This window comes from Camelus dromedarius, chromosome 2 (genome assembly GCF_036321535.1).
Source record: "Camelus dromedarius isolate mCamDro1 chromosome 2, mCamDro1.pat, whole genome shotgun sequence".
NCBI lineage: Eukaryota > Metazoa > Chordata > Mammalia > Artiodactyla > Camelidae > Camelus > Camelus dromedarius.
The window spans coordinates 6,503,078-6,514,279 of record NC_087437.1 but is presented as its reverse complement, the minus strand read 5'-3'; the positions used below and the strand labels follow the sequence as shown (position 1 = coordinate 6,514,279).

Sequence of the window (11,202 nt, the reverse complement as noted above, 5' to 3'; positions counted from 1 at the left end):
AGGTATAAGATGCCTTCTGACTGTGAAAGAGCTTTTCTGGAGAAATAGCAGCATGATATATTTAAAAAACACAAACCCAAACTTGTTTCCTGGAAATGTAAGGGGATATAAGGGACCACTTCATCTCAAAATCAGCAAATTTGCCCCAAAGTTATCTCAGGTAGCTGCTTGAATGATACTCTTTCTTGGGCTCTCTAGAACCATCCATTCAAAGAATTTCAATGACAGTGTCTAATTCATGTAATAAGTTGACATTAGCCAAGCCCAACCATCTGGCAAAGCTGATGGTGCAGAAGGAGTCAAGGGGATGCTGAAACTGAATTGATCAGGGTCTGGGAAGGCTGAGCCTGGGAACCATGAGTGTGGCCTGTGGACAGAGGGGGGCAGCAGAGAGCTGCTGGAGAGGTAAGCTCCTCAGGGAGCTTCCAAGGGGGCAGGTGGTTCTGGTCACCATGGAGACACTGGTTGGAAAGCCCTGCCCCAGGGTCAGTAGCCCAGCTGAAGAATTAGTCCTGTTGAGATCCCTGGCTGGGATTCACAAAGAGAACCCTCCATTTTCCACACCGGGACCAGAGATCATTATAAACTTGCCTCTGATCACGTCATTCTCTTGCTAAAAAGGCATCTTAATCAATTTCCCCATTGCTTAAAACACGAATTCTCAAGCTTTAGCAGGCAGCAACATGACTTGGGGGACTTGGCATAACACAGATCACTGGACCCACTCTCAGGATTTCTGATGGGTTAGGTCTAGGGCTTGGGACCTGAGAATCTGCATCTCTGACAAGGTCCCAGGTGATGTTGCTGGTCCCTGCTGGTCCAAGGACCACACCTGTGAAGCACTAGCTTAGAACATGCCTGAGCTGCCATCCTGCTCCTGTCCAGCTTCTCTTCTAACCACTCACTTCCACCAGCATCCCCTACACCCTCATTCTCTCTACTCCACCCAGGAGCCTCCTTCAGCTCCGCGTTTTCCCACACCTCGTGGCCTGGTCACATGTGCCCTCTGCTGATACACTCTCCCTCTGATCTCTTGCCTTGGTTGATGCTGCCTTACCTGTAGGTCTCAAGTTAGATGCCTCGCTCTTACAAGCCCCCATGTCCTGTGCATCACTACCTACACCATGTTGTGAATAACTTTGCATGTGTTTGTGCCCAACTGGTCTATCAGCCTTGAGAGAGCAGGGCCTCACCAGCACACCTACCCTGATAGGTTCGCCATCTCTCATCCTGATTCTCACAATGACCCTGCTACATTTCTCTGATAGTCTCCTTTTTCTGCTCTCACTGACTATTTCAAACCATCTTCACTTTCTCAGATCACTAGCCTTCACACGTCCTCTGTCCTGCTCAACAGATGGCCTCGCCTCTTCCCTCACCAAGAAAACAGAAGCCACTGAACAAACCTCTCACCTTCCCACCACCAAACCGACAAACCCAGCAGCATCTGCACTCTACGCATCCCCTGACCTCCTGTTACAACCAAGGAGCTGCCTGTACTTTCTACATCTGTCTAAAGCCAGACCCTCCATCTATGTGGTACTTTCCCCCTCCCACTTCCTCCAAAACCCCCACTATCAATACACCCTCTTCCAGTACGTTCAACCTCTTCCTCTCTTCTGATTTCCTCCACGCCATTTTCAGAACATGGTTAACTCCTCTCTAAATAATTAATCTCCTTAGGCTCCATGTCATCCTGAAGGCACCATCTTACTTCTGTTTGCTCCTGCCCCACCAAATAGGTCCAACTTCATGATTTCCACTTCCCTGTCTCCCGTTCACCCCGAGGCCATTTTCCCGCAAAAACGGTTCTCACTGAGGTCGCTAAGTACTTTTCTTTAGCTGAATCCAGGAAACTTCTAGTTCCCATCATACTTGGGCAAGTTGATTCCCTCTTCCCTTAGCTCCCCTGACACCCCAGCCAGGTCTTCTACCCACTGGGCCGTTCCTCCTTTGAGGCCTGGTCCTACTCCGCCTCATTTGTAAATGCTGGTTATCGTGTTGAGCTCAATCCTAGAAACTCTTGTCTCGAGTCTGCCTGGATAACCCCATCTGCTGTCATAAGTTCAGTTGCTGCGCACATACCAACCACCCCCTTTACTGGCGAGGTCACCAGCTCCCTGACATCCAGGTTCATAAGGCCAACTGTCCACTGTGTGCATTTTCTTTGTTGTTTTGTAGGTCCTCATACTCACCTGAACTTATCTCTTCCCCCAAAATGCTCCTTCTAGGTGCTTCTTATTGAAGGAAACAGCCCCAGGGCACATGTCCCCAGCACCTCCCTCGGCCTCCTACTCTCTCTGCTCACCAATCCACAATTCCTCAATTCCACCAGCCTCTCTCCACCTCCTCCACCACCATGGCCAAAACCACCCTCCTTCCTCTCCCAGACTGCAGCTACAGACACCGGTCTCCTTGGAACATCTCTGGCCCCTTGCAATCCATTTCTCCCACTTTGCTGGAGCAATATTTCTAAAAACAAATGTCGTCTCTTTGTTTAAAGCCCACAGTGAGTGTCCGTCCCTGGCCAGATAATTCAGTCTTGTTCTGCCCCCATACCCTAACCACACTGGTGTTCTTTCAGCTCCTCCAAAGCACCAAGCCCCTGCTGACCTCAAGTCTTGACATTCTGTTCTCTCCCTGGATTGCTGGTCCTCACACCCGCCTTTGCCTGGCAAACTCCCGCTCATCCTTTAAGGCTCAGCTTCAGATGCTCCGAGAGAAGTTTCCCTGACCCTCCACCTCCACCCACTACTCCCTTTGCTGGTACGCTCTCCCTCCATCTCTTCACCTGGCTGAGTTGAGTTTACCAGTTAAACACTCTCACAGCATGCTGTGTTTTCCCTCATAGCACTCAGCACAATTGCAGTCAATCAATTGTGAAATTATTTCTGAATGCCTCTCCCTTCCTCTCAGTATCACACAGTCAAGGATCAAATCTTTCATAATCTCTCCCATATCTCCACTTCCTTTTACACAGTGCCTGGCTTGTACTGAGCCAACAACACACCTTTGTTGAAGAAACAATGGATGATTAGAGAAAAATATGCCCTAATTTGAGATTCAACACCTCCTGGACTGGTTGGTTTGCTGATTCTCCACATTTTGCAATGCCCTTTATATTCTCCAGATAATAAATAATAGCTCAGACTTCTTCAGAGAGTTCTGTTTGTCTGTTGCTGTCCTAAGTGTAATACACTCTCACAAAATTCCTGTGAGCTAAATACCATTATTGTTTTCATTCTACAGCAAAAGAAACTGAGGCACAGAGAGGTTGAGAATCTTGCCCAAGGAAACAGAGTTAATAAGCGATAAGCTGAGATATAAATCAAGACAGTCTGGACTACATCCTGTGTTTTTAAACGTGATGACAGACTGTCTCTCAAAATCTTCTTGGTATGTACAAGGAAGTCCTTGGTTGAGTGTTGGGACTTGTGCATGAATAAGGCTGCTCTTATTGAGAAAGGAAGACAAAAGCATTTGATACATCAGTGGTTCTCAAAATTTAATGTGCACATTTGCCACAACATTTTAAAATGACTATTACTCAATAAAAAAAATGTTTAAATATTTTAATGTGCATTACAATCACCTGGAGGGATTGTTCCATCTCTCTAGGTGCCCCAGGTCTAGTACCTACTGAAGGGTGGAGCCCAGGAATCTGCATTTCTAACAAGTTCCCAGGTGATGCTGATGCACTTGGTCCAGGAGCACACTCTGAGGACCACTGAGCACACAAAGGATGTTCACAAGATTTTTCACTCTTTCAAAATGCTTAGTACCCTTTCCCCTGCAATCTGCAGGGAAAGAAGAAAGGAATGAAGGGAGGAAAGAAAGAAAAGGAGGCTGTTTGAGAGAGAAAATTTTAAATGCAAACACAATAGAACAGGGGTAAGTGGTGTCTCAGGTTTCTCATCCACTAGATCCTCTTCACCTCTTTCCTCCAGCCTCACCAAGCAGGCTGTGGTATGCACTTCCTTTTGAAGAAATGAAAGTATTTGCCTCTAACGGGATGAGTGTGCTCACTAGCTTATCTTGTTTATTCTCACTGAAATGCCTCAAGATCAGTATTATTACCCCCGTATTAGAGAGAAAGATACTGAGACTCCAAGAAATTAAATCCCTGACCTAAGAGCACAAAGAAAAGAAGGGTCCCAACTCAAATTCAGGCTGGGGTGACTCCAAGTCCCCAGGCTGTCCATCAGTCGGCACTGTCCTCCATCGTCCGCTCCCCTCTTTAGTTCTCCTAAATGCATGAAGAACGCAAAGCAGTGTCTCCCACATTCGTACAGAAACTGCCAACTGAAAAACAGATCTATATCCATCTCCCCCCCCGCAAAGATACTTTCAGTGTCTCTTCTTCTGGTTACTTCTTTAAAGTTGATTGCTACCCATCCCAAATCTATGGTGAAAAAACTCAAAATCTTCAATCAGAGAATTATTAGACCCTCCCTAAGAAGTATACAGCATCCCCAAATACCCAAGGCATGCTTTATCTTTCTTGAACCACCAGATACACCACATTTTTATCGCCCCCACCCCTGGTGTGGTTGAGGAAGCCCTTTTAGAATTCCACTGCAGCGCTGTGAGGCCATACATCCCCCAGGATTAATCACAAATATTTTATAAAGATGAAGTTTCGGTATATCTTTGTTCTCTGTATCTTGGCTTTTGTTAGCGCATTTTAATTAGGATCTGGTATCTGCAATAAACAGTAAACATAAAGAGCTTTGCAAAAATGTATTAGACTGTTTGTTTTCACACTCTAATGCATATTTGCACAATTTTACCATGAAAAAAGGAAAACACGCTAAGCTCTTGGGCTCTGTCCCAAATGTCCTGGAATAGAATCCGGAAATTACTAAAAATGCAACCAAACCTCATCATATTCCAGCAATTAACCTAAGAAACGAGGGTCCATTCTCTGTGTGAAGAAAAACATTTTTGAGGGGAGAAATCTGTAGAGGCGAATGCTTCTGGATAACACGTGTATCACATTCTCCAAACCTGTTTTGAAATTTGGACTATTTCCCTTTCATGCTGAAAGGGCTTACTAAGTGAATTACATTGAATAATGTTTTATTTTTCTCTTTCAGATTGTTAAGAAAGTCTCTTCCACTAAATGAAGACAGGAAGGATTGCTCAGCATAAAACGAGGGACAGAATAATCACACGTGGTCTCATTTTTTAAAGTTGCTGCGGATTAATCATTTTCCTGCTAAATACTTATCCACTTGAATGAGTTATTATTAAAACAGCAGAATCACGGCAAATGCTGATGACAAATGGCAGTTCGGGGGCTTTATCTGAACATGGTCTAATCAAAAAGTAGCAAAAACTTTAAAAATCTCCAAATGAGGCTCTTGTGTACAATTGTTATTGATAGGACACCTTGATAGTGTTCAAATGTGGGGCGAAAAAATCACAAAGTGAACAATTCAGGTGCAATAAAGTGATTTTCCTTCTGTATTAATCCCTTAACATGTTTCCAAATAAAACACAGGATTAAGTCATTTATTTTGTCGCATGATTTATTTATGGATTGAATACAGTAAACAACAGATAAAAGGCATAGGCCCAGGTGCCAATTTAAAATATAAAAATCATTACAGTTTATTAGAGGGAGATATAAAAATGCCAATGTGAACTGTAAAGAAAGGAAAAGTGTTAGCCCACAGGTCCCAGGTCTGAGTTAGACTTGGTGTTTCTAAATCCCCTTAGGGGGATGATATGGCTGAATTTAATTAGAAATCTGTTTTTGTAAGCTTAAAGTTGTGAAAAAGTTAAAAGGTTGGATCATGCGAAAATAAAAATGACTCTGAGCCTCTTAGGGAATTTGAACTGGTAAACTTAGATTTTTATTTCCTGCCAACTGTTTGCAGGAAGATTAAGAGATGTACAGGAATTATTAGTTTTAGATAAAAGCCAGCGTTTTATAAAGCAATTAATTTTTCATTAGTTCCACATAATTTTGGCAAAAAATAGTTTTGTTCCAATAAAGCTATTACATTTCAAGAGGTTACTCTAAAATATAGCCATTAACTTCGCATTAATTTAGCCAGATTTATAACAGGCTAAACTACAGGCAGGAAAGCACTAATCGTTTTTTACAGAATATATTAGAATTAAAAGGAAAAAATTAAGATGAAAAATATTAAAAAACAGGTCATAAAACTTCTAAATTTCTAAGCATGGTTATGCATTTATTTAAAAGATGTGTTCCTATAATATTTCTTAAGCATATAAAATGAATTATATAAAGTTCACCTGAAGTTTTTGCATGGGGTTTATCTTGGAAATATCTGAAAGTTATTTTTATTACAATAAATTAATGCTATATTACAATAAATAAAAAGTCCTTTACGAATTAAAACAAAAAAACTTGTTAGCATTGAAAAATCTATTCACAGAGCCATCAGCTACCCTACCCTTTAGCATCCACAAAATTCCACACAAGTGGTGCATTCACCCAGATTAGTGGAGTGCCTCACCTCCAGGTTGAGTTCTTTAAACCTCACCAGAATGACAACGAAGTCTAGCTGAGTGAGGAGAAGAGACCTCAGGGTCCTGGCAGGGGAATATTTTTTGTCTGTTGACCTCTAGTTCGGCCTCAGTGGGTATCACTCTCACCTCCATCACCATCAACTCGTTCCAGCTAAGAGCCTCTCTCCCCAGCTCACAGCAGTCTTTTCCCCAAAACTCCCTCAAGTTCCATTCTTGTCCCCCATCCCAACTCAGTGTCCACTCTGTGGACAGAAAGCCCTTGTTCAAAATGTAAGTCAGGTCCTGTCATCCTAAACGGAAACTCTCCATGGTTTCCCTTGCCTCTTGAATGAAGTCTCGCTCCTACAGAGCCAAGACTTCCTCTTCTCTCCTCTGAGTGACACACTCCTTCACAGTCAGCACAGCCTGAGCCAGTGAGGTACCTTCAAGTGTCTGCAGCCACTCCTGACCCGGGTCAGTGCAGGCACCAGGTCAACGCTCAGTTCCTACGTGACCACCACTTTGGTTTGAAGACATCTGTTCCCGCATGATCCTGATGAGACTTTGTGTCCTCCCAGTTCTCAGATTTGTTGACTGGTTTTGTGCCCCTTTCTGCCCTTTGGACGGGGCACCCCCATACACTCCTCCACATGGGATCCTGACTGCCTCTCGAACACCCTCTTTTTACACACCCAGCCTGGTTCAGCACAAGCACAGCATCTTCTTCATGAGCACTGCTCAAATGGTGGAGGTACCTTGCCTAGGCTGTGCCAGCACTGGGTGAGTCCAGGGAAGAACCTCACCATCCAGCGTTAATCTATTCTCCAATGACGGCACGTGTGCTCATAATGTCTGTCCCCACCCGTAGCTCAATATGTCTTTAAAGATAAGTGATGTACTTATTTAGACCATGTTAGTGGAGTGCGGAGGACTTAGCAGACGTCATACCCAACCTGGCACAGCTCGGGGCACGATGGGACGTCACAAGGAGCTGGCTCCCAGAGGAGCACGAAGGCAGGACTAAAGAAACCCAACCAGGAGGAGGGCAGATCATTGACTCATCTATTCAATTATCATCCACACAGCAAACTGTGTATGTTGATCGCTATACTAGATAATGCAGAGGAAGAAATGAATAAAACACAGCTACCTACTTTTTATTTCTTTCTAAATTCTTGATTCCTCAACATCATGCACGTGGTATATGCACAACACACGCACGCACACACACACGTGCACATGAACACATACACACTCATGCGCACACACGTACACACACACACATTTTTCTTTCTCTGCTCAGTATCTTTAAGATTGCTTTAATAAGACTAGTGGGTCATTGTATATATAGAAAACCCAAGAGTTAAAGTGGAAAAACAATGAAAACTAATAATAGCATTCACTTAAATGGTAGATTACTGGATAAATGTACAAAAATCAATAATTTCCTACATACAAACAACAATCAAGTAGAAATTATTCCCATTTGCAACACCAATGAAAAGTATAAAATAGCTAATAAATAATCTAGTAAGAAATACATATAAAGAAAATTCTAAATTTTTGAGGCACATGAAAGAAGTCTTGTGTAATTTGAGTGGAATACAGTATTTCTGTATCAGAAAACTCATTTCAAGTGTCATTTGGCTTCCTCACTGGCTGCAGGTAGAGGGCCTCAGTTCCCCATCACGGGGACCTCCTTATAGGGTTGACTGAGTTCACTCATGGCAGGACAGCTGACTTCGCCCAGAGCCAGAAACAGAGAGATGGGAGGAGACAGAAGCCTCAATGTCTTTTATGATCTAATGTCAGAAGACACACTCCGTCATTTCTACGATAGCTATTCATTAGAAGTGGGTCATTAAGTTCAGCCCATACTCCAGGGGAAGAAAATTGGGCCCCACTCTTTGAAGGGAAGAGTGTCAAAGCATTTGGAGACTTATTTAAACACCCATGAAATCAGGCCCAGAAGCTGACTGACCGCTCCATCTATTGCTTCTCTTATATTATTCTTCTTCACACCAGTTTCTATATGAGAAATATTTCATAATAATTTAAAGGTTAAATATAGAAATTAAAGCCAGTAAATGAATCATATGCAAGTATTTTTAAATGTTACAATGAGTAAGGGATTTCTAAGCGTGACACCCAAAGTAGGAGCCAAAAAAAGAAAAGGAAAAGGCTGAAAGGTACAACAACATTTTTTAAGCCTACTTATCAAAAATCACCATCAGCAAAGTTAAAATTCAAATGGAAAACTTAGAAAAAAATATTTGCAACATGTATGACAGATGAAGAGTTCTTGTTCTCAGTATCAAAGGGTGCTTTAAAGTCACTAAGAAAAAGCTAAATACATTAATTGAATAAGAAGTTGACGTAAAGAGGCAATTAAAAAGAAAAAATAGAAAATACCAAAAAACCTGCAAAGAAAATATTCAGCTTATTTGATCTTTAGTGATGTAAGAACAGCAATTAAAAATGAAATCTCTATGTCATTTCAACTTAGCAAAGATTGGAAAAAGTGTGGTATTTTTCAAGATTTGGAGGAAAAGGGAATTTCATATGTCCACAGGTATATAAACTGATACAAGTTCTGCAGGGAAGTTTTCACTATATACCAACAACTTGGTAGAGTTGTCTGCCCTTTCACATAACAACTCTACTTCTAGCAATTTATCTTAAGAGCTAATTGGACAAAGATGTATGTATATAGATATTCATCACAGCATTTTTTATTATACTCAAAAACTTTGAAACAACTTAAATGTCCAAAAAGCTAAAGGTTTTGTTAAATAAATGATGGTGCAGTGGTGAATGATGGAATATACTGCCATTAATGTTCACGAAGCATATTTACTGACATGGAGGAAATTTATGAGGTTAAATGAATAATATATTTTAAATGGCATGTATAACATGATACAATTTTGAAAGAAAAAACTTTAAACAGTATGTGCATCAGGCATATGTTAGCAGTGTTCAAATGCTACATAGAGCAAAATGTTAATAGTTTTATCTTTAAATGATACAGTTTTCATGTTTATTCCTGTTTAAAAAAATACTACCTGTGAAATAAGCCCAAATCATAAATCCAGAGTTATTTCTTCAGTAACCCCTCAGTCTTTCTCCTTTCTCCATCACTAAGTGAGTAAATGATGGAAGAGGCTGAAACCCGTTATCATCAATTAATAGTCATTAACCCCTCCCCTCTAGCACAGCCTCTGTAATTTGCACAATAAAGAAATGAGTCTAAAATCCCGGGATTTTCATGCACTTTACTGAACCTGCTAGTGTTTCTGCTTTTAAGCTAGAACTTTAGGCAGCACATCCAAAATGATATGTTCCCATGTAAAGCAAGTGATCAAAAACTTAAATGGGCTGCGCGTGCGCGCGGCGGGCGGGTGGGCCGCGGCCGGCTGTCGCGGTCGTGGTGGGTAATGCGGCCCTGGCTGGCACCTTGCGGTTGGCCGGCGAGTTAGCTTGGAACCCGGTTGCTGGGACGCATCAGGTCAAAGATGCCTTTCTTTGGGAATACATTCAGTCCGAAAAAGACGCCCTCTCGAAAGTCGGCTTCTCTCTCCAGCCTGCATAATTTGGATCGGTCAACCCGGGAGGTGGAGCTGGGTCTTGACTACGGAACCCCCACTATGACCCTGGCGGGGCAAAGCCTGAAGTTTGAAAACGGCCAGTGGACAGCAGAGACAGGGATTAGTGGGGGTGTGGACCGGAGGGAGGCTCAGCGCCTCCGGAGACGGATCCAGCAGTTGGAGGAAGAAAAGAATCTCTTGCGGCTGAAGGTGGACATCCTGCTGGACATGGTGAGCTTTCTGAGACCACTGCCGAATCCCACTTAATGGAGAAGGAATTGGATGAACTGAGGAGTGTCAGCCGGCGGAGAAAATGAAGACCCCAAAGACCTCTGTTAGGAGAATAGGGGGAAACCCATTGATCAGAAGAAGAGGACCTGGCTGAGGGATTTTTTTTAGCCAAACTAGTAAATTAGGTCTTGGGAGAGAGTATCATATAATGGGGCCAAAAGGCACTGCCACCTTGGGTTGGCAGTAGGAAGGTGACAGCATTCCAGAGGAAACCAGGACTCCAGGCCAGTCCAGTGCTTCACAGCACAGGGAGGTCTGGGGTGATGAGAAGCCTTTGGGTACTCTTCCTGGCACTTAACATACACACACACACACGTGGCCCAGGCTCACCCTCATTGGACAGACTCTGTTGGGAGAAGCAGGAGTTTATCATATCCCCCCTCACATTGGTGTTTGGGGTGTGTCACCAGTTGTACAGAGCCCTGCTGCAAGGGGGTCTCAGACGAGAGGTTCTCCTGGTTGTCTGCCCTTCAGGCCACTCTCTCCATCCTGTAAAGAATACTGTTCCTGGAATCCACAACCTCCTCTGGCTTCAGCGTCTTAGCAGCAAGCACCAGCCTTCCACAGCAACACTATATTTTTGTGCTACTTTCCTGTTTACCCTACTTTTTTAAATTAAATGATATTATATAATCAAAAAAAAAAAACCTTAAATGATCTGGGTCTGTCTTATACACCTAAAAAGCTCACTGTAGCTTTTACCAGTGTGGTTTACCATTTCTCAAAATTGCATCTATGACATCTGCCTCTGTCATTTTAGAGACGATTGAAAGTTTGATATTGAATATGGAATGTTATTATACTGCATAACAGGTCTGTAATTGATGGTTAATCACTCATA

The 11,202-nt window shown here is 42.7% G+C and overlaps 1 pseudogene; it reads left to right on the top strand.

Annotated features, from left to right (window-relative positions):
- The first annotated feature begins 9,998 nt into the window (after nucleotides 1-9,998).
- LOC105085142 (protein chibby homolog 1-like) lies at nucleotides 9,999-10,502 on the top strand (annotated as a pseudogene).
- Nucleotides 10,503-11,202: the final 700 nt, after the last annotated feature.